Source organism: Dreissena polymorpha, chromosome 8 (genome assembly GCF_020536995.1).
Source record: "Dreissena polymorpha isolate Duluth1 chromosome 8, UMN_Dpol_1.0, whole genome shotgun sequence".
Classification (NCBI taxonomy): Eukaryota; Metazoa; Mollusca; class Bivalvia; order Myida; family Dreissenidae; genus Dreissena; species Dreissena polymorpha.
In genome coordinates, this window is record NC_068362.1 from 18,306,647 (window position 1) to 18,310,555 (window position 3,909).

The 3,909-nt window shown below is 34.2% G+C and overlaps 1 long non-coding RNA gene across 1 annotated transcript; it reads left to right on the forward strand.

Annotated features, from left to right (window-relative positions):
* The first annotated feature begins 920 nt into the window (after positions 1-920).
* Positions 921-3,909, forward strand: LOC127841646 (uncharacterized). The gene is made up of 3 exons (XR_008031193.1): positions 921-978; positions 1,549-1,601; positions 2,468-3,909. It is a non-coding gene; the product is annotated as an uncharacterized LOC127841646 (long non-coding RNA).

Sequence of the window (3,909 nt, forward strand, 5' to 3'; positions counted from 1 at the left end):
TATTTTGTGTTGGAATCATATGAAATCTTTTAACAATTGCAGTACTGATTCGAATTGGATTACGGAAAAAGCCAACGCTTACGTGTTTAATGTTCTTAACTGTTACAGATACAGTTATACTTTTGACAGCTTTGCCAAAACATTGGATATCAAACGCGTTCATGCTGAATCTCAATCAGTTAAGCAATATTTATTGCAAGCTGTATTATTTCGCTGTGTATTTATCCATGCAATATTCGTCATGGATTTTAGTTGGAGTTTCCATAGAGCGTGCAATCGAAACATATTTCCTTTTTGTCACCAACTTTGGTTCACAACCAAACGAGCACTTGTAGGGTTGCTTATATTATTATTTATAGTAGTCTGTTTTAACATTTATTTCTTCATTAACGCCAAACTTGAATGTCGAGCATTGTCTGGAAATTATAAGATATCAAACGACAATGTCTTTGTTTGCATAGACTTAGCACCATTTTTGATGGTGCTTTTGTGTCTTATATATCTTATTCGAAACCTCTGCAAGATAAAGAAACAACAACTAAATATGATGCATGACCGTTATGTGCAACGTTCACGTCAGTTTAGCGTGAAAATGACAAAAATAATTGTGATACGTACTACGTACTTCATTATTTCTACGGCTCCTTTTTGCATATATATAATTGTTGAATCATACCTCAAGCCGGGCTGCACAAAATCAAAAAATTATACTGCATTAGATACATTAAACCTTATTTGGACTGTGTGTTACTTGGTTTGCCCCTCAAACTACTGTGTAAACTTCTTCTGGTTCATTGCGTGCAACAATATATTCTACAAAGAGTTGAGAGAAATGCTACAATGTCAGTCAAGGTACGATGATTTTAGTTTTTTTTTATTTGCAACATATTCATGTCGGTTGTCAAGGCCTATTGCCAGAGGGGGTAATCACGTGATGATCTAAAGGAAGTCAAGATGGCGACGTCCGTGTCGAAACAGGTATTTTTCGCAGTTTTATACCCTTTATTACTTTTATTTAATTATTTGATGCCGCTCACTTTCTAGCCATATCAGCAAGTAAGTGATAAGCGTTTATTTCGTAGTACTAATATTCGCTCGATATCTCGACTTTACCCTCCGCAAAATTTCTTACCGGGAGCCTTTTGCCATATAATTTGTGATCTTCGCTGGGTTTCACTTATTAAATTACTCTCCTGTATAAAAACACAGACAGATTTGTATTAAAAATCCATATACGAGTGTTCTTTTAATGTTTCTTTCTTTGTTTTGTAAAAATAAAGATGTGTACAAATCGTTTTTTAAGTAGTAAGAACTTAAAAGGTTTTACGATCTAAATGGGTCCCGCTTTTGAGATGATCACAAAGGGATCCCGATTTCAGCCGAAAAACGTTAGCTCGTTGAATGCTTTTCTGGTGTAAAATTAAACGTGATAGAAGTATTTTGACTAGATACATGTTAACAAGGACGAAACTAGAAGGTCTTATCAACCAAAACCAAACAAAACCATACCGCATGCCTTCAGATTGTTTAGATCTATCCTTTTTACAGGACAACGTGTGGCCGATCAAATTGCTTCCACAAGAATAACAACTGCATGGGGTGTAAGTACGAATTAATTACAATTCTTTTTGTCTGTAGTTTATTAAGCACCATTACAAATAAACGCGTTATTTTACACAAATACAGTATATTCTATGCGTGCATTATATTTTCATATAAATTTCATTATTCGATGCACGGCGTTACCTTATAAACATTAATTAATCATCAGAAACCAACACAAAATTCCAATTAATGAGGCCTAAATAACTGATACTATTTATTGAGGTCTTCAGAATGTCATTTAAAGAATGAACATTTAAAAGTTAATACTTATAAGTTCATGAGGAACAGTCTTAGTCAATAACTTTTTACGAAAAGCTCTTGGTAGGAATAAATTTCACAGGAGCAGTATTTTTACAATCGTGTATACTGCAGTTGCTTCATTTGGAAGAGCATACATAAAGTATCTTATATATGAATGTCGCCATGAGCGATAGTAAATTTACCAATAAATGCTTTTTGGTCATGTATACATCGCAATAAAACCATCTGTGGTTAGTTTATTCAAATTAATGCATTACATGCCTGGACTTAATTTATAATATCGTTGGCCTCATAAGTTTTTCCATTTATTTTGGCATACATAAATCATTGTTTTCACACAAATCTTTGTTTTCAAACTATTTTACAAAATCAGTTACTAATAAGAGTACAATTTAATATTGTGCATCGATTGTAATTTTATGATATTAAATTAAAATGATAACTGTCACCTTGTTGTTGGACCGGTAAAATTACTAATTGTTGTGAAACAATAATTCAATTAAAGTTTATTTGTGTTACACAAATACTATCAACATGTCCCTGTGCGAGATGAAGGAGTAGTAGTTTAACTTATTGAAAATCAACATTTTAATTATTTCAGACGATGGCAAAGAAGAATGGTCATGTTCAAAAGTATAGGTTCCGACATCAAGACCAAGCCAGGCAGGATTCATCATCCACTGCGAGGATGCCTGGAGAACGATTACGACGAAGTTCTCCGATGGAGGCAAAACGTATATCACCATGAACATCGTATATCATCATGAACACTTATCTATCAAATCTCCTTCAAAAATAAAATTCAAATCTGAAAGAACTTTTGTTTTCACCTAGAAAGAAAGAAATATAAGATTATACGACAAAATAAAAGTAACAGGTAATGCATGCGGTAACGTGTTTGAAGACTTATATATCCATAGAATGCCATCAAATACTTAAAATACCGACAGATTATCCAGAAACGAAGGCGATGTTGGAACCTTCAGAAACACAGCTTCTATGTGTTACAGAAGACCGCATGTCAAATAAAGTGAATAATGGTACTGAATCAAGACTACTAAATCTAAAATTAAAGGTCATGAGAATAACATTAAACAATATATAAGAGTTTCTTAATTAAGAAGCAGTCAACATAAATTAAGACAGAGGCAGATACATAGTTTTAACAGTATCGGCATATATGTTTAGTGCTTTATTGCTGTTGTCTTTGCCTATTTAGACGTGTGTAGATGTGTAAATGCTTTACCGAATTGGCAGGCCCTGCACGACCCTCGAACTCACTAGCCGTGTCATCCTGGGGGCATTTTTTCGACGTGTACTTTGAGCAACACGTGTCGCACATACAGTTTCATAGATTCGAATTGTGCACAACAGTTTCCCACACTGGAAGCATGCCTAGCGGACCGCCTCTCCGTGAATATGATATCTTAAAAAACAAAAAGATTGTAAATTTAACTAGTTAGCAGTTGTCAGATTTTCAACTACTCGAGATTATTTAGCTTGTGCGCTAGCTGTATACATTTGTGAGAACGTATGCCTATAAACCACTCACTGTTCTGAAAGATGAATATAAAGCTCACAATGTTATAGACTTTTAACAACGAAAAAAAAAATCATCATCAAAATTCGTCATACAACTTATTCACAAGTAATAATTTTAATACAGTTCTTAGCAACTTGTCTAATGTATAACAAGGTAACAAGGCACCAACACATCGAGATCTTTTTCACATGATTGCTAGCAATATATGTTCATTTTTAGTTTGTCCTTGTCATAAAACATCTTCCCGCAACACCGGCATGGGGCTTGTCCTTTGTGTTACATGACGCCTGAAGCCACTCCTTGACTGAAACTGTCGGCCACACTCAGTCCAAAGACGCGTCGTGTTTGAGTTCGATTCCATATTTGCCTGGAAAGTTTGGTTTCATATTTAAAAACATACTTTGTTGATTATTTACAGCATTTACGTGTTTACATGTTAACATTACCTGAAATATGTGTAGCAAAACCTAGCAAAATAAATCAACAACTAAGGGTGACAT